Source organism: Orcinus orca, chromosome 17 (genome assembly GCF_937001465.1).
Source record: "Orcinus orca chromosome 17, mOrcOrc1.1, whole genome shotgun sequence".
Classification (NCBI taxonomy): Eukaryota; Metazoa; Chordata; class Mammalia; order Artiodactyla; family Delphinidae; genus Orcinus; species Orcinus orca.
Window position 1 is genome coordinate 1,645,992 of NC_064575.1, and position 27,268 is coordinate 1,673,259.

Sequence of the window (27,268 nt, forward strand, 5' to 3'; positions counted from 1 at the left end):
TAAAGACCACTATGGTGGTTTCATTCCTCTGATAACCCAGTCTTCTTAATAACAAGTTTGTTGCTTGGCTTTCCCTGTTGTTTGCTGGTGGGATCATGATAGTCTTTGACAGCACCTCTGGTCATGGGTTTTCATATTTCACTAAGAATCAGGACATCCACCTCCCGAAGTGAGGCTGCTGGTGTTTATGACCTGTCTTACGCTGGTAGAACGAGCCCATCATGGAGCTAGGTGGGGAGTTAAGAGAAACTTCAGACAAGACACCACAGACTTGAATGTTCTTATGGAGGCTAAGTAGGTTTTCTTAAATAAGTGGTCAATTTCTAGACTAAGAACAAATTGCTTTTGAACAGTTTTGTCCAGTTTTATCATTGCTTTCTTGGTTATTTGCTGAGATCCTCACTTAGAACACATCAGAATAATTTAAATATATTTGATGAATAAAATAATCAGTGAATGTGTTAATTCTTCACCTTGGCAAACATGTTTTGAAATGGCTTATTTCATTAACACATTTAAAATAACTTAGTGTTGGACACTTAAGCACATATTTATGTTGCAATTTTGAAAGCCTATAAATATTTTAGTAGTATTCTATGGTCTTCATGGTGAGAACTTACTACTTTTATCACAGTGGGCTCTCAGATGCTTTAGTTAATTAATTAGATACTCACCTCCTTATTCCACTCTCTCTGAGTCTATAAAAGTTCTGACTTCCTCAAGTAATTATTTTTGCATACAATATTAAATAATTTTTGAGGGTGTTGGAATTACAATGTTAACAGTCCTAGTACACACAGAAACATTAATCTAATACTAAAAATTTCTTAACTTATTAGTATTTGTTTCAATGTTATATATCAAATACATATAGGAAAAATGTTTTGTATTACATGAATACTTAGTACACTTACGATGGCATATAATTAAAATAATATCGGATTTAAAGTAAAGCCTCAGATTATTTTGGAATAAGATGCATATAGATATAAAAGAACCCAACCTATATGAAATGTATAATTTCATAGAACATCTTAAATTCTCTTAGGATATGGCAAAAAATATTGTACTAGAAACTAGAAATGCATTTTGTAGCATTTTCAAATAGTAAGTAAATTGAGAATGTTTGTTTCGGTCTAAAAAGTTTTTCTGTTCGTTTGTTTTTGTCCTTAAATATATAAAGCAATTCGAATGTTTTAATTTGTTACCTTGTATTACGTCTGATTACAGTATCTAGAACACACTCCTCTATTAACTGGACGTGGCAGTTGGAGTAATTTCAAAGTCGAGATTTACAATTTCAAAAGTTAAAACTCCATTTGATGTTTTTATCCTAATTTGCCACTTTAAAAAGGAATCAGTGATTATCCAAGCTGCTTTCCTATCATTCTGTTAAGTGCAGTTGGGTATTGTGAGTCACACCATAGTTACACCAAAGCAGACGTGTTTGTACTTTGCTTTGACAGCCAGCTTGGCCCTGTCTCCATCGTGACATCACAGCCTGTTTTGAGTGAAATAATAATTTGGATAAACTGTAATGTAGCACATTGTATCAGTTGATTTTCTCTGCAGTGAAATAGACCAGCGTTGACCAAACATCCCCTTCCCCGACATGTCACAGAGGAAAACCTTAGGGAACCCTGGAGGATCAAGGGGTTTGAACAAATTGTTTTGTGTTCGATTAAAAATTTAAAAAAACCTTGTTTTTAACCTTCACTTATTTCTTCTCTGATGCTCTTCCTTGCTTTATGTAGATTCACATTTCTTACTTATATCTTTTTCCTTCTCTCTGAAGAACTTCTTTTAACATTTCTTGCAACACAGGTCTACTGGCAACAAATTCCTTCAAATTGTGTTTTATCTGAGAAAAATCTTTATTTTTCCTTCACTTTTGAAGGTTATTTTGCAAAGTACAGAATTCTAGATTGATTTATTTTGTCTCAACACTTTAAATATTTCACTCCACTCTCTTCCTGTACATGATTTCTGAGAAGTCAGATGTAATTCTTATCTTTGTATCTTTGTTCCTCTATAGGTAAGTTGTTTTTTCTTTTTCTTTCAGTTTCTTTCAGGATTCTTTTTCTTTATTTCTGGTTTTCTATGTTTGAAAATAACATGCCTACATATAGTTTTTTTTTTGCTGGAGGTGGGGGGCAGGGGTGGAATCAGTTCATCCTGCTTGGTGTCCTCTGAGCTTCCTGGATCTGTGGTTTGGTATCTTATCTTAATTTGGGGAAATTCTCAGTCATATTATTTCAAATAATTCTTCTGTCCATTTTCTCTTTCTTCTTTTTCTGGTATTTCCATTACAAATATTCCACCTTTTGTAGTTAATCTGAAAACTTTTCTATATTTTTCCTGTTTTTTATTTGTTTGTTTCTATTTCTTTGCTCTTCATTTTTGGAGGTTTCTATTGATACATCCTTGAGCTTAGAGATTCTTTGCTCAGCCATGTCCTGTCTACTAAGAAGCCCATCAAAGGCCTTCTTTATTTCTGGTACATTGTATGTGGTCTCTAGCATTTCCTTTGGCTTCTTACTTAGGATTTCTGTCTCTTTGCTTACGTTGCTCATCTCTTCTTCCATGCTTTCTACTTTCAGAGTCTTTAGCATATTTGTTAGAGTTGTTTTAAATTCCCAGTCTGCTAATTCCAACATTCCTGCCATAGCTGAGTCTGGTTCTGATGCTTACTCTGTCTCTTAAAACTATGTTTTGTTTTTCCTGTTAGTATATCTTTATTTTTTTCCTTCTAGCCAGAGGTTTCTCCTCAGATCAGGGTCTTGTCCTAGAAGGGAGCTTTGGCTGTGAATTTGACGCGCTGGCAGGATTTACTGTCCCAGCCCCTTCAGACCTTAGGAGACCCCTCCCACTCACCTATTAATTTTCAACTACAAACAGTCCTGCCGCGCCTCAGCTGTGATGCTCGTTTAAGCTTGCTGTGCTTTCCAGAGAGTTCGCTTCACTATGAGTTTTCCTTCTGTTGGTTCATCTCCATCAGAGGTTTTGTTGTGTGTCTCTGCTTCCTTCTACCAGATATTAACACCATACCAGACTTGTAACTGTTTTTGTGTTTTTTCTCCCCTACCAAACACAACGCGGGGTGCCTGAGGCTGCCTCCTCGCCTTTTGTGTTGTCATTGTTGTAGATGTTATTAATTTATAAAGAGGATATATAAAGAGAGATTATATATGTGTGTGTGTGTGTGTGAGTGTGTCTCTGTATCAGTCCCTCTAGGGTTGTTTCTTGGGGGTGGGCAGTAATTTAAGAAGATAAAAACCTGTACTGGCACCACCTCCACCTTTCTTCTATATTCTTTTATGATTTGTAATATTCCAAGTTCTATATCTTAAGATGGATAGAGTATGCTACAGTTAATTTCATTTTCCTTTAATGTCTCATATGTTATACCTATTCATTTATTCATATTAAATGCCTAGTAAAATAAGAGTGTCTGTCATTTCATAACTGTCCATAGGTATTGTTGTATTTTAACAACTGGCTGTTAAGGTTATAAATGCTAGTTAGATTTTTTTCTTCCTGGTCATGTCCTGCCCTCATTTTCCTAGAAACTGCTTTCCAGAGCTACAGAATTGCATAAATAGTGATTTGTTTTCTCAAAGAGGCTCCTATTCATGAACCAGTTTTTGTCTGTTTTAACTAGGAAGCAATACTTGTGATCTTCATATCAAAGACGACGTTGAACGGCTTTCACAAAAGGAAGCAAATGTATCTTCATGAATTCTTGGCGTTTATAGTCATCTGGAAAGAACTAATAAAAATAGTTTTCTAAAGCTGTCTGATGCTGTTAATGGCCCTTTACTGAGCTTAACCAAGCTTAGAGTTCAGGAGATGAAGGAAACACATGCTTTTTGCTATTGTTCTATATTTGAAAGGGCACCAAGGCTTAAATTTCTTTTGAAACATGTCCATCATTCCCAAGACAAAAATGATAGCACCCCATGATGAGACGCTAACCGTGGATTTACTTTCTTCTTTAAACTTCGAAATACTAAGTAGGCTATGCCACGTTCTCCTTTGGGGAAAAAAGAAAGTATGATGATCCCAAGGAAAGAAAGTCTAGTAGTTTTGATTTTTTTCCCACATCATGTGATGCAAAACTACTGCTGGGCAAAAACAATGTATTTGGCAGTGAATCTTATTGCAGCATATGCAGATTTTAAGTTTGACATGCAACCTACACTCATTCATTTAGGACAGATTAATTGTGTCTGTCTTTGGTGAAAAGATTTAAAAATCTGCAAAAGCGAAAGATGACATTTAAGGCTGAACCAGGTACACTACGTCTTACTCCTTGGCCTAAGTGTGCAGCTATTTCAAAGCTGGCTGACAGAAGCACCCAAAGAAGAGATGGAGATGCCAGGCAGGTGTGTACCTAATTCAGCTCTCATCACTTCTCTTCCAAAACGTTTTCAGTCCTTAGAAGAAAAACATTTTAATACTTGGTATGATAGTAAAACGTTTTACATTTCAGTACCCTGCACATATAAATCCACTGTCCATAGACACAATTGGTCAGGAAAGAAGACATACTGAATTGAGACAATTAAAGGAAAATATAAATTTGTTGTAACTCTGTCTTATTGATATTGAAGGTTAAAGCTCAGTGTCTACATATGTGAAAATAGTTAAACTGCCCATTTTATTTAACACATATTAAGTAAGCCTCAGTCTAAATATGTGCATATCCACTGGCCAATGCGTTCATCTCCACAATGTACCTAAACTTGTAGTTTCCAATGAATATTATCCTTCAAACTGGAAAGGAGTTTGCTTACTGCAGTGATGCCACCATTGCTTAAGGTACCTGTTTTGTTTTGTTTCAAACTTGTTACCCAGTTTGTTCTCTAGCTTTATTAAATAGCTTGTGGGTTCCTTGGAGAGTCATAAAATTTCAGTTTCAGAGGTGATGATTTGACATTGGCACGGAGAGTTGCAGAAATGCATTCTAAAAACTGTTCTAAGGGTAGAATTTCAAGAGCCTTAAAGAATGGCAGTTGTTTTTATCTTGAAAGTGTGAAAGTTTGATTAAGTAATAAAGCCAGAGTTATCATTGAGAATATAATCTATGATTTAAGTGATACTGTTCAAATCCCCTCTCATCCTGTTTTCAAAAAGATGGATGTTCAGTTATAATCTTAAAATAATGCAAATAGATGCCCTGGTCTAAATAAATTGTTCTTTTTTAATTAAAAAACATAAGGCAAATTAAATTATCGGAAAAAAGAATTTTGGTACAAAATTTCTAAAATTTACAGATAAAATAGAATTTAAGTGTAAAACAGAATTCAAAAATAAGGTTTAGTACCAGTGTAAAATTGAAAAACAGAGCTGTAACCAGAAGCTGGTCCTGCCTCACGGAGGACGAGGGTGAGGGGCAGAAGGGCTCTTGCAAGTACTAACCACGGTTGGGTTAAAAAGTACTGTGATTGTGGGCAACTTTAGGCATGGGCGAAAATACAGGAAGTAGTACTCGAAACACCTGCACACCCATCACCGAACTTCTCTATGACAAAATACGGTTCACCTTTACCTCTTCTCAATTCCCAACACTCTTTTTTGGGTTATTTTGAAACAAAAAAAACAAACATATATTATGTTCATCTGTAAAGTTTTTACCAGGTTTATATAAAATGGGCTTTCTAAACAAATATAACCAAATACAGTATCATACTGAAAAATTAACAATATCAAGTCAGGTTTCGAATCTGAAGAGTTTAAATTTTAATAATCATGTGCAGTCAGGAGAACGGGGGCTTATTGGTTCAGGGAAGTGAAGTGAAAGCTTCTATGAAGAAGGAGGCTTCAAGGTATTTTAGTGCAGGAGTACATTCAAAACTTCCAAGCTGAGGAGGAAAGGCATCGAGGCAGTTTTTCTATTGCACCCCGTCTCTGGGTGAAAATAAAGTCTTCTCTGGATATTTGTAACCGTGCATCAAATTTACAAGTTCTGTGTGGTCTGGGAACATGCAGTAAAAGACATGAACATTTAAAATCAGTTGCAAACTGAAAATACTGCCAGAAAGATACATCCGTGGCTCAGGACACACAAGACTCTTATAGATAAGACCACCTGAACATGAGTTCACAATCCAATTCCAGAACACACAAGGAAGCTTCCACTATTAGTGCAACTTGTATGACACAGCAAGCAAAAATGTGACCACAAAGTTTTACATGATAGGGTTACATAATAGGGATGCAGAATCTAAGATCAATGTATGTTAGTGAGTTTCCTGGCGGTCCAGTGGTTAGGACTTGGGGCTTTCTCTGCACGGCTGGGTTCAGTCCCTGGTCAAGGAACTAAGATCCTGCAACCCATGCAGTGTGGCCAAAAAAAAAAAAAAAGTAAATAAAATCAATATATTTTAAATAGTCAATTATACGAGTGATTAAAATATAACAAGCTACTGTCAAACAATATACCAGACAGATCTGCAAAAGAAATAATTAGAAATTCTACCATGGAAATTAAAACCTCAATATATGCGTTAAATACCATAAAACATAGCTGTTAAAATATGAAGTAATTAGAAAATTGGAGTATAGAGCTGAACAAATCACACTCTGTTTTAAAAGATGGAAAAAGCAGAAGAGTTAAGAGAGATAAGTATGGAAAAAGATACCCAGCATAGATCATATAAGAATTCCAAAGAAGAGAATACAGCGAAAACAGAAAGGACATTTATTTTAAGGTATTGGTATTGTTGGGAGTTTTGAGGGATTCCTTATTAAAAGGCAATGTTCTTTTCCATCTGGCCCAGAACAACTTTACAAAATAATTATGGAAGTAAAATGTCACTCTTATTAATGATAGAGAATATTTTGAATAATGTACCTTAGTGTGAGAGACAAATTTATGAATGAAATTTTAGAAATACCAGCCATCAATAATCAGTATCTTACTGGGTAATACTGTGAGGTGAAACATGTGGAAAGCAGGAACAGAAGAGAGAGAAACAAAAGGAACAAGGTCGATAATGATCACGTCATGGCCAAGTTTCCTTCCCAGATTTACTTGTAAGGCATTCCACATCCTCTGAGCGTAAGTGAATTAGAGATACACAAAGTCTTCTGGGCTAAGATTATTTCACATAAAAATCAGATGATAAAAGGGTTTCCTCCTACAGATATACTTGCAAATAATGTTACAGAATAGATGAAAGACACGAGGAAACTCCTGGGCAGGATAAATAGGTACAAACCCACACCAACATATGCTGGACTGAAATCACAAAGTGTTAAAAGCAAAAAGATTATCTGAAAAGCACACAGACAGAACATGCAAATTACCTAAACAAAAGACAAATGTTTCAATAATAATAGACTTCTCAGTAGTAGAGATGGAAGCCAGAATCCAATGGCATAGTAACCTCAAATATCTGAGAGAAAATAACTGTTAACCTGTAATTTTTTACTTATCCTAACTAATCCAAACAAGTGTACAGTAAAGTTTTTTCAGGCAATATACTTGAGAGTGTTTATCTTTTACATAGTTTGATTATAGAATTTTCTAAAGATTGTTCTTAATGTGGAGGAAAACCGGGCCTAGAAGGAAGGACAGAGGTGCAAGAACGGATTAGGTGTGTGGATATGAAGACATTTGTGATACATGTAACAGTGGTGGTGTAATTTAGATCATATTAAATTAATATGCAACTAAAATGTCACAGAACAGTAGGAAATGGTTATCAGGGAGATAGGCCTACTTGTCTAATATGTGTGTAAAATGTTAGCAAAAATTTTTTTTTAATTTATTTACTTATTTTTGGCTGCGTTGGATCTTTGTTGCTGCGCGTGGGCTTTCTCTAGTTGTGGCGAGCGGGGGCTACTCTTCGTTGTGGTGCGTGGACTTCTCATTGTGGTGGCTTCTCTTGTTGTGGAGCACGGACTCTAGGCACACAGGCTTCAGTAGTTGTGGCACGTGGGCTCAGTAGTTATGGCTCACGGGCTCTAGAGCACAGGCTCAGTAGTTGTGGCCCACGGACTTTGTTGCTCTGTGGCATGTGGGATCTTCCCAGACCAGAGCTTGAACCCGTGTCCCCTGCATTGGCAGGCGGATTCTTAACCACTGTGCCACCAGGGAAGTCCCATGAAATTTAAAGAATTAACTAAAGTGTAAGTTGTGAAACAATAGACAGAAAAATTCAATTAACAAGAAAGGAAAAGAAAACCTTGAATAAACCAAAAAGAAAGCAAGAAAGGAACAAGAACAACAACAACAAAACAGGCTAAATCGAAAGCTGAACGTGAGCTGTAACCGAGTACTGTGGTAATTGGTGTTATTGTGAACGGGATGAATGTGCCAGAGAGAAGAGCCCCATCTCACGTAGGGTCACACTGTCACTCAGGGCATTGCTTTTAAAGCCCCTTTACCTCGTTTAGTTGGGTAACTAGAAATTTAAAAAATGGACAATCAAAATTTATGTAATTAAGTAGAAAATCATTGACATTGAAAAGACTCTGTCATATTTTTTCACAAATAATTTCCTACAGATACTTTAATGTTAAATAAATATACTATTTTTCTCATCAAAATATGCTTATAGATTTTTTCAAGTCTTCCATTATTAAAAAATAATCTTTGGAGCAATTTTTTTTTCTGGAAATATCTATGCAAAATCTAGTAGGACATAGGGAAAAATAAAAATATTTTAAATTCTTATTTGTTTGTTGCATTTAGTTATGTATTTTTAGTATGTTTCATTTATATTTGACATTACATTAATTTCTGTGTTTTATTTCATCTGTATTGATCCAGTGATAGTTAATTCACAGTCATTATATGACTACATTAAAACCATTTATAGAACTGCACATATATGCCATCCCTCCTGTATTTTCCACATAAATGATATCCAATGGAAATCTCTTATCTTTCTTATTCTTTCCGCTGATTCCTCCTGGAGTACCAGTCATCTTCTTCACTTACTTTCTGGGCCTCAGATTTATTCAGAATATGTTTTACCTCTCTGTAGTATAATCCATACATTCAGTTATTTATTCTATCCTGTATTCATGATATTTCTGGTTTTTTTTAATCCTATGTACAGCCTAGTTAGCTCTTTTTAAAAAATGAATTTATTTATTTATTTTTGGCCATGTTGGGTCTTCGTTTCTGTGCGAGGGCTTTCTCCAGTTGCAGTGAGCGGGGGCCACTCTTCATCGCGGTGCGCGGGCGTCTCACTGTCGCAGCCTCTCTTGTTACAGAGCACAGGCTCCAGACGCACAGGCTCGGTAGTTGTGGCTCACGGGCCTAGTTGCTCCGCGGCATGTGGGATCTTCCCAGACCAGGACTCGAACCCGTGTCCCCTGCATTGGCAGGCAGATTCCAAACCACTGCGCCACCAGGGAAGCCCCTTTCTGTATTTTTAAAAGCATTTATTGCCTTTCTTCAACATAAAATGAAAAAAATGAAATTTATTATGTGACATTTATTACTTCTATTTATTTCCTCTCCTTAATTTGTTCTCTCATTCCATTAACTGTATTATCTTCTTTCTTTATTCCTTTCCACTATGCATTTGCATTATTTTACTGACCTTTTCTATTATTGCCTTTCAAATTAAAAAAATATCAGTTCTGTACTTCTGTGAATGTGTGTGGGGTGTGTGTGTGTGTGTGTGTGTGTGTATTTTAGGCTGCTGCCTCTTGATTAGTGGGGTTAAATATTAAACAAAAGTTTTAGGGATCTTCTGGATATCACTATATAAATGGCTAATCATAGACTAATAAAAATAAGAAAAACATTTAGACCAAATGATTTTGAATTACATTCAATTTCAGATCCACACAGATTCAGCCTCTATAATACAGTTTGGTTATGCATCATTGCTTCCAACTGTTGAGGCATTAATGGTGTAGTGATTACACATTTATTTTCATATAGACTGACATCTAAGCTGCGTTACGATGGCAGAAATGATGCTCTCAATTTTCAGAATTGTTCTCTAAACTGAAGTGATATATTCAGCTTTTTTTTTATGTTTATCAATATGGATTCCAACAGCTACATTAGCAGGAAGCCACTGTTGGAGGCTTTTTAGCTAGAACACGATGGAGAGGCCACTTACGAAAAGCTTTATTCTACTCTCCACCTGGATAGGTAAATGTGGCAAAGATCAATTTTATTTAGCTGCATTGGTTTTAGGTATTTCATTTGAAAGGTTTCTTAATTGATAAATGCCCTTAGAAGATAGCCTTGAGTACATTCTGGTTTTGATTATGAGCAAACCCATTTCTTTTACTATTTTGTCTTAAATAAATAGCATTTTCAAGATAAACAGTACAAGATATAAAAAAAAATTAAAATCTGCCTTTTAACTTCAGCTGCAATTTCCTAGTTCGAATCTATACATTCACTGATAGTTGCTGTATATGAAGTTTTCATTAATAGGATATTTTTATTGTTGTTGTTCACTAGCTTTTTCCTTAAGTGGAAATATAGGAAAATAGTGGCTATCTACGACAATAGAATAAAATTGTTAATTTGTACATTCTGAATGTATTTTTTGTTGTCAAAATTATGTAGGCATACTTAGAATAAAATGGTGTTTGAAAAACACATCTTTATAGCTTCTTTAAAACCCCTTTTATAATAGAAAGCAAACACAAAAAGAATAGTATAATGAACCATGATCAATGTCTTCTTTCGTTTCTCTTCAACATCATTTTTTTCAGCAATATTTAAAAGTAAATTTGGATTCCCTCTCATTTCCAACTTAAACACTCCACAGTGCATACCTGAGATACAAGGGCTTTCTTTTTCTACAAAACTAGCTTTTGATTATCACAATTTAAAAAATATATAAAACTTCCATTAATATTTAGTAAGTTATCAATTTTCAGGTGTTCGCTTGTCTCCACGCTATCTTTTCAACTTTGGTTTCTTCAGTTTAAGACCCGAAGAAGCTCTTACGTTGTTAGGGATGCTTGCTGCCCCTAGGCTTTCTCACCTTTAGGATTCTTCCGTGGCCAGTGTTATTTAATCTTAAGGAAAACACTCGATCTGAGTTTGGCTAGTATTTTTAGTTTATACTTGTCTCTTTATTCCTTCATAATGAAAATCTTGGTTCTTTTTCTCTTTGGCTCATTGAAAATTTTCTTCTTTATCACTCGTTTTGAGCAATTTGATCACAATGTGCTTTATAATATTCTTATATATATATAAGACTATTATATGTATAATATTCTTCGTGTTTCTTGTGTCTGGCTTTGTTGAGGAAGTTGGGTCTGTGTGTTCCAGGCATTTTGCTTCTTCACATATATTTCTGTTCCCTCTTCTAATCTAGACATTCTAATTACATGTATAGTTGGCCACTTGTGATGACCTATTTATTTGTTTTAATGCTTATTCTCTCTATTTCATAAGTTCAAATTTACTATTTTATTTTTCTCTGTAATGTCTAATGCTGGCAATACCATTCAATGTGTTTCTTTTTTAATCTCAGATATTGTACTTTTCACATCTAGAAGTTGGAGTTGGGACTTTTTAATCTTCTATATCTTTACTAACCACTTGGAATACATGGGATCTAGTTATAATTATTGTTTTACTGTCCTTGTCTGTTAATGCTAACGTCTGTGTCAGTTCTCAGTCAGCTCTGATTGACTTCTTATCACCCTGTGATGGGTTGACTTGTCCTGCTACTTTGCATGCCTGGTAATTTTTTATTGGATGTCAGATGTGAGTTTTACTTTACTGTGTGGTAGATATTTTTCAGATTCTTGTAAATGTTACTAAGCTCTGTTGTGGGATGTAGTTATTTAGAAAGAGTTTGATCCTTTTGTATTTTGCATTAAGGTTTCTTAGGCTGGACTAAAGTTTTTCAGGTTGGACTAGAGCACTGTTGGTTTAGGGCTAATTATACCTCCTTACTGAGGCATGGAACTTCCAAGTAATTTACCCAGTGCCCCATGTACTCTGGATGAGGGAAGGGCACTCTTCTTGGCCTGTGTGAGGACGGGGTAAAATTGCATCTAATGTTGGTAGGTGTTTCTCTCCCTGGCCTTGAGTCATTTCCTCCTAAGCCTGTGCCCTTCCTGGGGATTCTATCCAGGCGGTCAGCAGGGGTGTTGCTAGGGCCCACCTCAATTTTTCTCATTTCTATGGATCACTGACTTTATTGCCTTATGTCCATATTTTGAATACCATTGTTTCATATATTAAGTTTTTATTGTCTTATGGAGGAAATTAAATCCTATCTCTGTTACTCTATCTTGGCCGATAGCCTAAGTCATAAAAGCCAATTTTTATTTTGTATTATAGTTAGTTCAACGAATTTATGTCTCTAATGTAAATCAGTCATATTTATAACACAAAAGCATAATTTAAGGCAGTGTAATTGTTATGCAAAAGAGAATTAATTCAAGGATCACTGAGCAATAAAATCTGTATGACTTGATCAGCTTTGATTTTGGAGGATGACATAAAGAGAAGAGTCAAAAGCTGGATGTCAAGAAGGGAGCAGCAGAAGGAGGTGGTTTTCAGTGGAAGACGTTAGAGCCATATTAGGCCTGTGTCTCATAGCAGGCGAGCAGCGCTTGTCCATCTGAAGAAAACATATTCAGAGTTGTAAATGGAGATCTGAATCTCAGGGAAGGGTGGTACATCTTGCTCTTTCCTGAAAGTGCCTCATAATTTTTAAAAATCATGCTTTTGCTTATGCTGTTCCCACAATGTGGAATGACCTATGCCACCTGTCCCTATATTTCATATCAAAGTCTAAATGTAATTATGGGACAATTTCAAATGTCACTTGTTTTGTAAAGAATTCTGTCATCTCTTTAATTAAATATGATTACTTCCAACTCTGCATTTGGCTTATACCTCTCGAGTATTTTTCATTTACCTTGTTTTATAGGTACTGGTGAACTTCACTGTCTACTAGATGCCATTAGCTTGAGAGATAGCCTGCATTACATTTCTGTATCCCTTATGGTAGTGGTTTTAACTATAGTACTTTGATAAATTGATCCATTTGAATTCATCAATTGTGCAGTGTTTATTAAGTGATTCATTAGTAAAAATGTAACCATTAAAGCTGTGAAAGACTTTCCGCATTTAAAATGAATTTTAAAAGATTCAGATTTCTTTATTATAACGTTCTTTCATGTACATTATATTTGATTTCTGTAATGTGAGATCAGTGGGTGGGGCTGCATTGATCACTACGGGGTTAGTGCAGTGCAATTCAACTTCATTTCCCGTGTGTGACCGACAGGAAAAAAATAGCATTGCTTTTCAGGAGCTAATAGAAGATAAGTTATAAGTTGAAATGAATAATTATATTTTTATTTACTTTATAAATAGCTTAATATCATTGAAACTCTGTATGCATTTTATTGACATTCCCCATAAATTAGATAGCAAATAGTAAAACAAATGAAAAAATAGCAATTGGTTTTACAGTGCAACATTGTTAAGCAAATTGCTTAAGGGTAATAAAATAGCAGGTAAGAATAATAAACTAATATTGTAGGTAGTGAACACAATGCTGGATGGAAAATCAGAAAATGTAGATTACTTCAGAAAACCTGCAATATTGGACTAAAATGTAAAATAGATGAAATTGTGAAATACAGTCATTACAAGAATTTTTTTTTCTTCTTAGACACTCACAGTAAAAATAGGTATACTGAATAGCTAACTTCATTAAAAAACATCAAAAAAAAGAACAATAATACGAAGGATGAAAAATCATTAGTTCTGCTCTGTTCTTCACCGTGAACATCTGCTTTGCAGTTAAGATCAGCAATTTCCAGGTGTAAGCTGAAAGTACACTGATGACAAGCTAGTTCTACCTTTTGAATTTTAATTGAATAAATACTACCTGAAAATTCAGAAAAGTGAAAATTGAATGTGAGAAGACATCATTCAAAGGGAACAATATTACTCAAATGTTTTCTGTTTTTTTTTTTTTTTTTTTTTCTGTACGTGGGCCTCTCACTGTTGTGGCCTCTCTCGTTGCGGAGCACAGGCTCCGGACGCACAGGCTCAGCGGCCATGGCTCATGGGCCCAGCTGCTCCGCGGCATGTGGGATCTTCCCAGACCGGGGCACGAACCTGCGTCCCCTGCATCGGCAGGCGGACTCTCAACCACTGCACCACCAGGGAAGCCCCGTATTTTTTTAATTTAAATCACAATTAAGTTGGTTTTCAAGAAAGATTTTAAGATACTTTTTCCTTCAGATTTTGGGTGTCACTGTTTACCTTACCTTATCTCATTATTGTCCTATAGATTATATTTAATCTTCTTCCCTCTTAGACTTATATTTGCAAGTGATAAATTTAAATACTTATCATGGTCCAGTAGAACAGTACTTAAATCCATGTTCTGGTTCTATAATTACCACCTAATACATGTAGAGCCATTAAGCACACTTTGAATACTCTCTGAACCTTACTTTCTTCATCTCTTAGATGATGGAGTTAAGTCAGGTGATCTTTAAAACCCACTAGGGTAGAAATTCGATGTAATTTCTTTAAACCAATGTATTACTTTTGGGAATTTTCACCTGTAATATGCCACTGATCTGTAAGTAAAGCATCAAAAACATGTACACACTCTCCTAGCTTGTAGAATTTGGTAAACATGGCAGAATCCATGATGATTCCAGAACATGTTTATTAAGAACCGAAAATGTAAGTCTGGGCACTGAAAGTAGTACATACCTCATCTTCTGTAATGACTCACCAAGTGACCGTGGTCGTGTATATGTAACTAATTTTGGACCCATTTTGCATGTTTCTTTTACTGAAAAGTAAAGCTTGATTGTCAGAGGAATAGGTGCCTTCACTCATGTTACTCTGAAAAAAGTAACAAAGCCTAATTAAGAGCAGTGTGAGGTATTGAAATTGACTTCTTTATGTCACATAATGGTTGGTTACTAACTTGTATAGCAAATCTGTCCAAAACCTGGAATTTACAAAGGGATCATAAACAACGTGGCCTCTTTTCTCTGTGTGTCCTCCCAGCATCCGTGCCTATGCAGAGCATGTCTCTTACCAACTGAGTTGTAATTGCTACAGGCTTGTTTATCTTCCTCACTGGACTGGAGGGCAGGGCTGTTTCCTTCCTGTTTGTACTTGGAGCTGTTCTCAGCAGGGGCTGTGCAATCTACAAACATGAGGAAAAGAATGCTCTAAGGTAATTATGTAATCATGCCAGGGTGGGACCCGCTGGGTGCAGTGCTTCACCATGTACAGAGCATCAGCCTTCCTGTAACTTGAGAACACACCGGGGTACACTCCTAGTGGTCTAGATCTCGTTCCTCCCTGGAGCTCCACCTGTTCAGTGTTCTTACTCATTCTCCCTAGAGAAAGGGAGATAACGTTTGATTCATTCCCTCCAGCACTTCGCAGCAATCACCCTTGACACAAACAGCGCCCTGTGACTCCCGTGATGCACTCTGTAGTAGTTGTCTTGGAAGGACCTAGTGGGGGACCAAGAGCTCTGCATCCAGAACTGCTGGGTCCATTTCCTCCAGTAGATTTAGGACGCTGCCAGCCCCTCTTGTCAGTACCTGAGTTATGTCACCTGTGATAATCCAGATGCACAGAGCCACGCGTATCAGCTTTAAAATCCCGTAATACGTGTTCTCTGTATGTGTGTGAACCATGACGATGTATTATGTGAAAAATTATATGCGTGCACATGCATCTGACTATCGACCTCATATTTTAATGCACTTCTTTTTTATGGACTTTTCAAAATGTTATTACATATATTTTCTATTCTAATTCAATCATTCCACCTTTGTTTATCAACTGGAATATGCTTAGAAATAGAAATGTCCCTCTTCTACCGTTTGGTTATCTAGTGTTACAGCTATTGCATTGTTTAGGAAAGGCAGGACAGATCAATGCTCGATTCTTTTCATCTATTTAACAGTTTTCAAAACATAATTTGATATTCTTAGTAGAAATGCACGCTTATGCCCACTAAAGTTCATACCAAAATTGCCAGATTAGGTTTCTTCACAACAGCCAAGAACTTGAAACAAGTCAAATGCCCATCAGCATAATGGTTCACTGAATAGTGCTATATTCGTTCAGTGGGCTATGATATAGTAATTCCAGTGAATTAATTAATAATTCGCATAACTGCATGGATGAATCTCAGAGATAATGTTGAGTTAAGGAAATCAATTAAAAAAATACATCCTATAGACCTAGAGTCTGTCATACAGAGTGAAGTAAGTCAGAAAGAGAAAGACAAATACCGTATGCTAACACATATACATGGAATTTAAGAAAAAAAATGTCATGAAGAACCTAGGGGTAAGACAGGAATAAAGACACAGACCTCCTAGAGAACGGACTTGAGGATATGGGGAAGGGGAAGGGGAAGCTGTGACAAAGCGAGAGAGAGGCATGGACATATATACACTACCAAACGTAAGGTAGATAGCTAGTGGGAAGCAGCTGCATAACACAGGGAGATTAGCTCGGTGCTTTGTGACCATCTAGAGGGGTGGGATAGGGAGGGTGGGAGGGAGGGAGATGCAAGAGGGAAGAGATATGGGAATATATGTATATGTATAACTGATTCACTTTGTTATAAAGCAGAAACTAACACACCATTGTAAAGCAATTATATTCCAATAAAGATGTAAAAAAAAAAACCATCCTGTATGATTCCATTTATGTACAGTCAAAAGCAGCTCAAAGTAATCTCTGGTGACAGAAGTTAGATGAGCAGTTACCTGTGGGGCAGACAGTGCTGAGAGTGGTCCAGGGAATCTTCTGGAGTGTTGGAAGCTATTTCCTCATCTGAGTATGTCCTCATCAAGCCTTTCACTGAAAATTTCTGTGCTATAAAGTGTGTAAAGTATAGTATAATTTTTAAGTGGTTTAGTTCATATAATGGTGGTTAATAACACAAACAAACAGGCACACACACCATAGTGAGTGCAGTGAACTCACTCCCTGTGTGAAGTCTCCATCTAAATTATTATTTTTTGCATATATGTGTCCAATTGTTCTAGCACTATCTGTTGAAAGATGATATTTTCTCCATTGTATTACTTTTCCTCCTTTGTAAAAGATTAGTTGACTATATTTATGTGTGTCTGTTTCTAGGCTCTCTGTTCTGTTCCTCGGGTCTATTTGCCTATTCTTTTGCCAATACCACTGTCTCTGTTACTGTAGCTTTACAGTAAGTCTTGAAATTGGCTAGTGTTTGCCCTCCAACTTTGTTCTTCTTCAGTATTGTGTTGGCTATTCTGGGTCTTTTGCCTCTTCATAAAACTTGGGAATCAATTTGTCAATATCCACAAAATAACTTGTTTGGGATTTTGATTGGGATTATGTTAAATCTATAAATCAAGTTGGGAAGATGTAACATCTTGAAAATATTGAGTCTTCCTGGCTGTAGATGTAGACTATATTTCTCCACTTACTTAGTTCTTTTATAATTTCTTTCATTAGAGTTTTGTAGTTTTCCTAATATAGATTTTATACATATTTCATTAGATTTATACTAAAGTATTTCACTTTGAGGGGTACTGATATTAGTGATATTTTGCTTTTAATTTCAAACTCCATTTGTTGATTGCTGGTATATACGAAAGCAATTGACTTTTATCTGTTAACCGTGTATCCTGCAAACTTGCTATATAGCTTATTAGTTACAAGAATTTTTTAATCAATTATTTTGGATTTTATACATAGACAATCAAGTCATCTGTGAACAGACAGTTTTATTTCTTCCTTTCCAATATGTATACCTTTCTTTTCTTTTTCTTGTCCTATTGCATTCACTAGGACTCCCAATACAATATTAAGAAGGAGTGGTGAGAAAGGACATTCTTGCTTTGTTTCTGATCTTAGCAATAAAACTTCTAGTTTCTCACCATTAGTGTCATGTTAAATGTAGTTTTATTTTTTTGTTCTTTGTCAAGTTCAGGAAGTAGTATTCCAAGTTTACTGAGAGTTGTTTTTTTTGCGGTACGCGGGCCTCTCACTGTTGTGGCCTCTCCCATTGCAGGGCACAGGCTCCGGACGCACAGGCTCAGCGGCCGTGGCTCATGGGCCTAGCCGCTCCGTGGCATGTGGGATCCTCCCGGACCGGGGCACGGACCCGTGTCCCCTGCATCAGCAGGCGGACTCTCAACCACTGCACCACCAGGGAAGCCCTACTGAGAGTTTTTATCATAAATAGCTGTTTGATTTTATCTAATGTTTTTTGTGCATAAATTGATACAGTCATATAATTTTTCTTCTTTAGCCTATTGATGTGATAGGTTGCAATAGATTCCACTTGATTGTGATGCACAATTCCTTTATACATTGTGAGATTCAATTTGCTAATTTTTGCTGAGGATTTTTGCATCTATATTTGTGAGAGATAATGGTCTGTAGATTTCTTTTCTTGTATTGTCTTTGTCTGGTTTTGGTATTAATATTAGTGTTAATACTGGCCTCATAGAACGAGTTAGGAAAAATCCCCTCTACTTCTGTTTTATGGAAGAATGTATAGTATCATTGGTATCATTTCTTAATTAAATGTTTGGTAGAATTAACCATGGAATCCATATGGGCCTATTGATTTTTGTTTGGGAAGGTTTTAATTATTGCTTCAATTTCTTTAAAAGATATAGGCCTAATCACATTGTCAGTTTCTCCTTGTGTGAGTTTTGTCAGATTATATTTTTCAAGGAATTGGTCCATTTCATCTAGGTTATCAAAATTGTGAGCATAGAGTTGTTCATAATATTAATTTATCATCCTTTTAGTGTCCATGGGATCTGTAGTGATGGTCCAACTTCTATTTCTGATTTTAGTAAATCGTGTCCTTTTTCTTAGTTGGCCTGGCTAAAAGTTTATCAATTGTATTGATCTTTTCAAAGAACCCGTTTGGGTTTCATTGACTTTCCCTGTTGATTTTTCTATTTTATTGACTTCTGCTCTAATTTTTGTTATTTCTTTTCTTGCTTACTTGAATTTATTCTGGTCTTCCTTTTCTAGTTTTATAAGATGGAAGCTTAGATTATTGATTTAGATCTTTCTTTTTTAATGTATGTTTAGTGTTACAAATTTCTCACTATGCACTGATTTTACTGTCTCCCACAAAATTTGATAAATTATATTTTTGTTTTAATTTACTTCAAAATATTTTTCACATTACTTGAGATTTCTTCTTTGATCCATGTGTTCTTTGAAAATGTGTTGTTTAATCTGTACGTATTTGGGGCTTTTCCAGCTATATTTCTGTTATTGACTTCTCGTTTACTTCCTTTGTATTCATAGAGAGCATACACTGTATGATTTCTCTTCTTTAAAAATATTAAGGTGTGTTTTATGATCCAAAACATTGTCTTGGTGAGTACTCCCTGTGACCTTGAAAATAATTTGTATTCTGCTATTGTTGGCTGAAATTGTCTTCAGATGTTAATTTTATCCAGTTGATTGATTGGGCTTTTGAGCTCAACTATATTCTGACTGCTTTTCTGCCCCCTGGACCTGTCCATTTCTCATAGAGAGATGTTGAAGTCTCCAACTACAAAAATGCCTTCTATCCTTGTATTTCTATCAATTTGTTTCCTCACGTATTTTGATGCTGAGTTGGTAGGTGCATACACATTAGGTATCGTATGTCTTCTTGGAGAATTTACCCCTTTATCATTATGTAATGCCTCTCTTTATCCTTGATAATTTTTCTTGTTTTGAAGCCTGCTCTGTTAGTATAGCTACTCCAGCTTTGATTGGTGTTCACATGGTCTACCTGTTTTCCATCCCTTTTCTTTTAATCTATATGTGTCTTTATATTTAAATTGGGTTTCTTTTAGACAACATATAGTTTGGTTTTCTTTTTTGTTCACTCTGACAATCTCCATCATCTAATTGCTATATTTAGATGATTGACATTATAATGATTATTGATATAGTTGAATTAATATGTAACATATTTGATTGGTTCTATTAATTCCTGTTGTTCTTTGTTCCTATTTTGTTTTCCACTCTTTTTCTGCCTTTTGTGGTTTTACTTAAGCATGTATATGATTACAGTTTCTCTTCGTTCTTATAATATTAATTATACTTCTTTTAAACTTCTATTAATGGTTGTCTAGAGTTCGCAATATACATTTACAACTAATCCAAATCCACTTCACATAACTCTATTCCATTTCTCTGGTAGTACAAGTATGTTATAAATTATTCCTAATTTTTCCATCCATTTCTTGTAGTATTTCTGTCATTCATTTCAATTATACATGTGCTATAGTGATCAAATACATTTTGTTATTATTTACAAAAAAACTGTTGTCTTTTAGATCAATTAAGGATAAGAAAAATATTTTATTTTATCTTAACTTACTCCTTTTCTAATCTTCTTCATGTATATCTGAGTTTCTCACCTGTATCATTTTCCTTCTCTCTCAAGAACTTCTTTAATGTTTCTATAAGACAGGACTACCTGAAACAAAGTCCCTCAGTTTTTGTTTGCCTGAGGAAGCCTTTATTTATATTTCACCTTTGAAGAATAATTTTGCAGATAAAGAATCCTTGGTGTTTTTGTTTGCTTGCTTGCTTTTGTCAACACTTTAAATATTTAATTCCATTCTCTTCTTGCTTCCTTGATTTTTGAGAGGAAGGTGGATGCAATTCTTGTCTTTGCTCCCATGTAGATAAGGCTCTTTCCTCCCTCTGGTTTCCTTCAAGACTTATTTTTTATCTTTGATTCTCTACAGTTTTACTATGAAATACTAGATGTGGTTTTTTGGCAATTATCCAGCTTGGTGTTCTCTGAGCTTCCTGGATCTGTGGTTTGAAGTCTGACATTAATTTAGGGAAATTCTTAGTCATTATCGTTTCAAATGTTTCTTCAGATCCTTTTTGTCTTTCTTCTTCTTCTGGTTCTATCCTTATCCACACGTTATACTTTTTGTAGTTGTCCCACAGTTCTTGTATATTCTGTGAATGTTTTGTCTTTTTTTTTTTTTTTTTTTTGCTTTTCAGTTTTGGAAGTTTCTGTTGACATACCCTCAAGCTCAGAGATTCTTTCCTTAGCTGTATTCAATCTACTAATGAACTCATCAAAAGCATTCTTTGTTTCTGTTAGTGTTTTTTGCTCTATAGCATTTCTATTTTATTCCTTCTTAGAATGCTGTCTCCCTTCTTATATTACCCATATATTTTTGCTTTTTGTCTACTTTTTCCATTAGAGCCCTTAGCATATTAATTATAATTGTTTTAAATCCCTGGCCTGATAATTCCAACATCCCTGCTGTGTCTGTTTCTAATGTTTTCTCTATCTCTTAAAACTGTGTTCTTTTTGCTTTTAGAATGTCTTGCTATGTTTTGTTGAAATTCACACATGATATACTGGGTGAAAGTAACTGCAGTAAATAAGCCTTCAGTAATGTGGTGGTGAGGTTTGCAGGGAGGGGAAGGTTCTGCAGTCTTGTGGTCTGAGATGTTCGTGAACTTGGGCCCCTGGGCTGTGGCCTTCACCAGTGCCTCTCAGCAAGCCCCTCCCTTTGGTGGGGTAGGACGGCTGGAGGGACCTGGAGCTGGATATTTCCCTTCTCCTACATGAAAAGCTAGAAGGAGCTGGAGTTGGGAACTCCCCTTCTCTAATAGGAGTCTACAGTGGGCTGGAGCTGGGTATTTCCCTTCGCACAGTTTGGTTAGGGTTTGAAAAAAACAAAAACAAAAACAGTAGGTTAGGTTCTGGTAAAATAGTTTCACTTGAAGCTAGGGCTTCTTAAGGACAGAATCCTTTCATAGCATATGTATAACTAAATCGCTTTGCTGGACATCTGAAACTAACACAACATTGTAAATCAACTCTACACCAATATAAAATAAAATAAAATTTTAAAAGGACAGAATGCTCTAGTGTATTTCAAAATAGCTACTTTTCCCCTTTCTCCTGCCAGAAGCCTGAGGGGATTTTTCTCCAGTTTTCACTGTGAGAAACTGGTAGATTTCCTGGAGATAAACTCACAGAAGTGTGGAGGCCTCACCTATAACTACCCCCCACCCCCAGAGTTGTTACCTCTCAGACTGTCCACACAGAGGAAGACCACGGCCTTGAGAAATTAATACCTTTCTCAAGTTCATCCATTTCTATTCATCATTTTTTTGTACATCTTTATTGGAGTGTAATTGCTTCACAGTGCTGTGTACCCCAATGTTCATTGCAGCTCTATTTACAATAGCCAGGTCATGGAAGCAACCTAAGTGTCCATCGACAGATGAATGGATAAAGGAGATGTGGCACATATATACAATGGAATCTTACTCAGCCATAAAAAGAAACGAAATTGAGTTATTTGTAGTGAGGTGGATGGACCTGGAGTCTGTCATACAGAGTGAAGTAAGTCAGAAAGAGAAAAACAATTATTCATCATATTTTAAAAGCAGCTGCTGAGACCCAGGCTAAGTGTCCTGTCACAGCAGCAAACCCTGTGGAGTCGCTGCAGCCTCTTAAGGCCACATGAAGGTGACGGGGGGTCTGACTTTGATGAGGAGTCAGAGTGGAATCTCTGATAGCATCACATTGACTTGAGATCGAGGGACACTTGATTAGTGGAAGAAATAGCCCTGAGGGGGAAAAGAGCTTGGCATTTTTAGACACTGAAGGAAGGCCAGCGAGGCTGGAACAAGCAAACAAAGAGGGAGAGTCCACTGTGGGGACTCAGATGCCTCCGAGTCCTTGGAAAGAACGTTTGCATTTTCTCCTAAGTTTCCAGGGAAGCCACTGGTGGCGTTTAAGCACGGTTGGGGCGTGGCAGGCGAGTGCGTTAGCAGAACCCAGGAGCTTGTGCGTGATGAGCTGGAGGGTGTAGTTATGAGGGGGCAGACTAGGTGAGGGACCGCAGGGGCTTGAACGGCGTGGCGCTGGATGATGGAGAAGGGGACCGTCAAGACATTGTTGGGAGGCAGAGCTGACGGGACTCGGTGATGGATCCCACGTGGTGGGTGAGAGAGGAGGAGCTTCCTCCCCTTCTTCACTGCTCGGCCGAACCAGGTAGCTGGGGGCGCCATGATTCCACGTGAACAGCAGAAGGAGGGTTCACTTAAGATTGTCAGGTAACTAAATTATGTCTGAAGTCAAGAGGAGGGAAACAGAAGGCAACTGAAAAGGAAAAGGACCATCAACAAATGGAATCATGAGGTGGGCAAGGAATTCCAAGGCTATGCAGCCAATTACTGCAGATCCGTGATTTAATTCTTGACTTCTCGGACTCCCGATCAGCGGCTCTTAACCGTGGAGCCTGGAGCTGAGAAGCGCACAATTGTGTGAAAGCTGAAAAACTCCCTTCATCACCACGTCCTTTCTAATGAGCCACACTGATGGGAGCACCGTGTAGCCTGTCACATGCATGTTATTTCTAACTCTTCATCAACCCCTGCGGGTGGTGGTTATTATCTTCATCTCACAGAGGAGAAGACTGAGGTGTAGAGAGTTAAGAACTCAGTCTAGGCATTGTTTCTACAGCCTTTTTCTACAGCCTTCCCTCTGCTGCTCCCATGACCCTCACCAGCTCAGAAAGAACAGAGTCCTTACGAGAAAATGACTACTTAAGCCTTGCGGGGAGGGGCGTATATATTCTTTTCACTATTAAGTTGATAGTAAACTGAATGTTATTGAGGGATATTCAAGCTTGTTTTGGAAATAAAACGGTTAAATATATAGAAACATGTGTAAAATGTTTAACAATTTTTGATTAATTGTGGGATTCTCCTGAAGGGATCAGCCGTTATGTCAGATCCCATGTCATCTCCTGTTGATAATGTGTGTCACAGGTATGCATGACTGGTCCACTAATGCAATCTCTGTCCCTAAAGTTAGATCGAGAGCTTTGCCAGCATCTCAGACCCTGCATCATCAGAGCAGATTATACACCCGTCCCGGGCAAGGGGGGCATTGAAGGCAGTCAGGCTAAATGGTGACAGTGTCCCAGGAGGAGCTCAGTTACAGGACAGCAGGTCAGGCAGCTTTCTTCTGAAGGACAATTACTGTGTTCTCAGGACCACTGTAGTCCTTTTTTCTGTGGACTCAAGTTGTAAATGTGTATCAGTGTGTAACCTAGTACAAATGTGGCAAAATAGTGCATTATATTTGTAGTCAACTGGCAGTAATCTGATGTGGCTTCAGATATAAAGATATTGACCCTAAAATAAACTAAGATGTTGGTAGCAAACAGCGTAAGCCTACAGAAATGAACAATGATGTGAACAAAAACAATTAAAAAAGGAAAATAAAGAGCAAGCATTTTCCAAGTCACTGCTGACTTTGTACAAACAATATTTTAATGCTCCCGGGGCTTTTCCAGCCGTTTTCCTCGTGCAGGATCTGCAGAGTGGCTGAACTCACCTCCCCTGTGAGTTTATGCTTAATTATGCTGTTTAGGTATCTCCCTGGGATATATTTTAAGTGATGGCTAATGTCTACTTCCAGGCACATGTTATGGCCTGGAGCCAGAGGTGGAGGGACTGCAGGGCTCAACTCCTGGCCCCTGGCTATGGGCCCTTGGCCATGGCAGTCCCTCCAGCCTGTGCCTGTGCTTCCCAGTCTGCAGAGCAGGGAGACTAAAAGCGCCTGCCTCGCGGGGCTGATGTTGAGATTAAATGCAGTGATGTTTCTCACCCCTGTGTAGTGCTGCCTGTCACATACTGGAGGCTATTTGTTTTGTATTTTCTGAAATTTTCTAAATGTAAGTGTTTTACATTTTCCCTGAACTTTTGCACGCCTGCTTACCTCATTTATTATTCAGAATTTTATAGTTTGTTCCTTGCCGAGTAACTGTTAACATCACAGAGTTTAGCCCTTTCACTTCAGAGCCAGCTCCTGCCCTTTTTCGTGGTGCAACAGTTACAGTCTCCCATTATTGTCGGGACGGTATCTTCTGGCTGCACACTGAGATTTATTCAGAGTTTCCCTCAATGTGTTCTCCCATCCCCCGTGATTCTGTGCATTCGTGCTGTTTCCTCTTCCTGGAATGTCCTAGCTCCGTTTACCTGCCTGGGAAGATGCCACTCATTCATCAGTGACAGTCCTTTTGTGGCATTGGTGGAGGCTTTGGGAGGTTCTCCTAGATTATCTGAGCCAGCTAGTCATTTTCCTTCCCGTCTTTGCAGAGTAACTTGTTTACACACTACGTATCCCGTGAGCCACGGTTATGGTCTGTCTCCTCAGAACGTAGGTGTTTTCTCAGCACACAGACCGTGTGTGCACACCCAGCCTCGGCAAAGCCCCCTGCGTGCAGTAAACCCACAGGATGTTGGAATGAGGCGATGGTGTGTAAGCGAATGTCCTAATAAACGTCAGATGAATTTACTGAATTCAGGTTTCCTCATACTAATAGCTCATGCCTACGTTGGCCTTATTCTGAGCCAGGCACGCATCTTCTCTGGTGAGGAAACAGAGACCCTGAGCAGGTCAGTAACTGCATGAGGTCATCACCAAGGAGAGGGAGGATGCCTTGAACCCGCGCATTCTGCGCGTTGAGTGTGGACTCTTCCCTACCACGTGCTCTTACCTCGACATCACCAGAGAAAGTAACTGCGTTTAGTTTGCCTGTTTGTTATGTGCCAGACAGTAAAAATGTTGCTTTGGGAATATTAACTCTTCACAACCTCCCTGTGGAAGAGGTATTGGCAGACCCTTTCTGTCCTTCAGTTTCACCAGATTAGAAAATTGAGGACTCAGACTGCGGCTTCTGCTCTGATGTGGAGAATTTAGATGTCATCACTTCCTCCCTCACAGCAAGAAAAAGCTGAGCAGCTCTCCTTAGATCCGTGAGAACACTGCTACCCCCCGCAGCTGGACAGACAGGCCATGCGGGGAATCAGAGCTTCCCAGGAGCCTAAAACACCACCGGAGCCAGCAAATGGGAGGAGGCTTTGGACTAACGGACAGATTGCTGGAAGTCCACTGGACTAGCCTGAGAGTTAAATGTTCCTGGGGGTCCAGGCTTGAGGGACCGCTGAATATTCTAAGTTTTATCTCCAAGGACTCCACCAGGTTCCCACAGTAATAATCAGAGAGAAATATCCACCTGTTTTCTGCAGAGCAAGGGGAAGAGTATCAATATGTCTTTTGAACTAGACCAAGAACATTCTTTTCTAATTAACAGAGACTTCTCTTAGGAAAAGCTACTTTATTAGAGCCAAACCAACATGGGGAAAGGAATATACTCACCTACAGACCCCTCAAGCCTTCCTGTCCCATCTGGGGGAGGGGAGAGAAGCTGAGAAACACACATGAAGGTCACAGTGCAGGGGTACAGTCTCCCTAAAAGACTGAGACATAATCAGAGGACTATGGAACGTTCCTCCTTTTCTCCAATGGTATCAGCAAGCCTCCAGCAAAATACCAGTGGATTTCAGGTGAGAGAATGCCAAGAAACAGACTCGATTTCAGAAGGAGACTGGAGAGAAACCCAAAAATAACACAGGAGACAAAAACGGGCCCAAGAGGAAATTGAAATCTTGGCACCAGTGGCTACAGTGAACAGTAAACACCAGATAAACACAAAAACTCACACTAAAGTTCCTTTTTACCTATATATCATGTCCAGCTTTGAACAGCACTTTCAAAGCACACTAAAAGACAAAACAACGAAACACAAAACACAGCTTGAAAAGACAAAGCCAGCAAAAGAACCAGACTCAGATGTGGCAGAGATTTCGGAATCTTCAGACTTGGAGTTTAAAAATAACCATAATATGCTACTAACTCTAATGGGGAAAATGGGCAAATATCAGATGGGTAATGTAAGCAAAAAGATGAAAGCTGTAATAAAGAATCAAAAGTCAGTACTAGAAATGGAAAACAGTGTAACAGAAATGAAGAAGGCCTTTGATGGGCTCATCAGTGACTGGACGCAGCCAAAGAAAGAACTAGGAAGCTTAAAGATACAACATTAGAAATCCTCAAACTGAAAAATCAAAGGGGAAAAGACTGAAAAGGAACAGAGGATCCAAGAATTCTGGAACAGTTTCAGAAGATGTAACATGTATACAATGGGAATTCCAGAGCAAGAAACAGGGGAAGGAGCAGAAGAAAGAGGGAAGTAATAATGGCTGAGGATTTTCCAAAGCTAATGGTGGACGTAAGACCACCACCCCAGGAAGTTCAGAGCACAACAAGCAGAATGAATACGAACAAGACTAAAAGAAAAAGATCTACACCTAGGCCCATCACATACAAACCGCAGAAAACCAAAGATAGAGAGAAAAACTTGAAAGAAACCATAGAGAAAAACAAAACAAAGAAACAAACTAAACAAAACC

At 37.6% G+C, this 27,268-nt stretch overlaps 1 protein-coding gene and 1 long non-coding RNA gene across 3 annotated transcripts in view; one reads left to right on the forward strand and one right to left on the reverse strand.

Annotated features, from left to right (window-relative positions):
- Positions 1-27,268, forward strand: part of SNTG1 (syntrophin gamma 1) — a 473,934-nt gene that overhangs the window by 214,125 nt on the left and 232,541 nt on the right. The window lies entirely within an intron of this gene.
- Positions 5,304-22,043, reverse strand: LOC117203332 (uncharacterized). The gene is made up of 5 exons (XR_004486060.2): positions 22,023-22,043; positions 16,726-16,834; positions 15,027-15,137; positions 14,693-14,827; positions 5,304-5,977 (listed from the first exon to the last, which is right to left on the reverse strand). It is a non-coding gene; the product is annotated as an uncharacterized LOC117203332 (long non-coding RNA).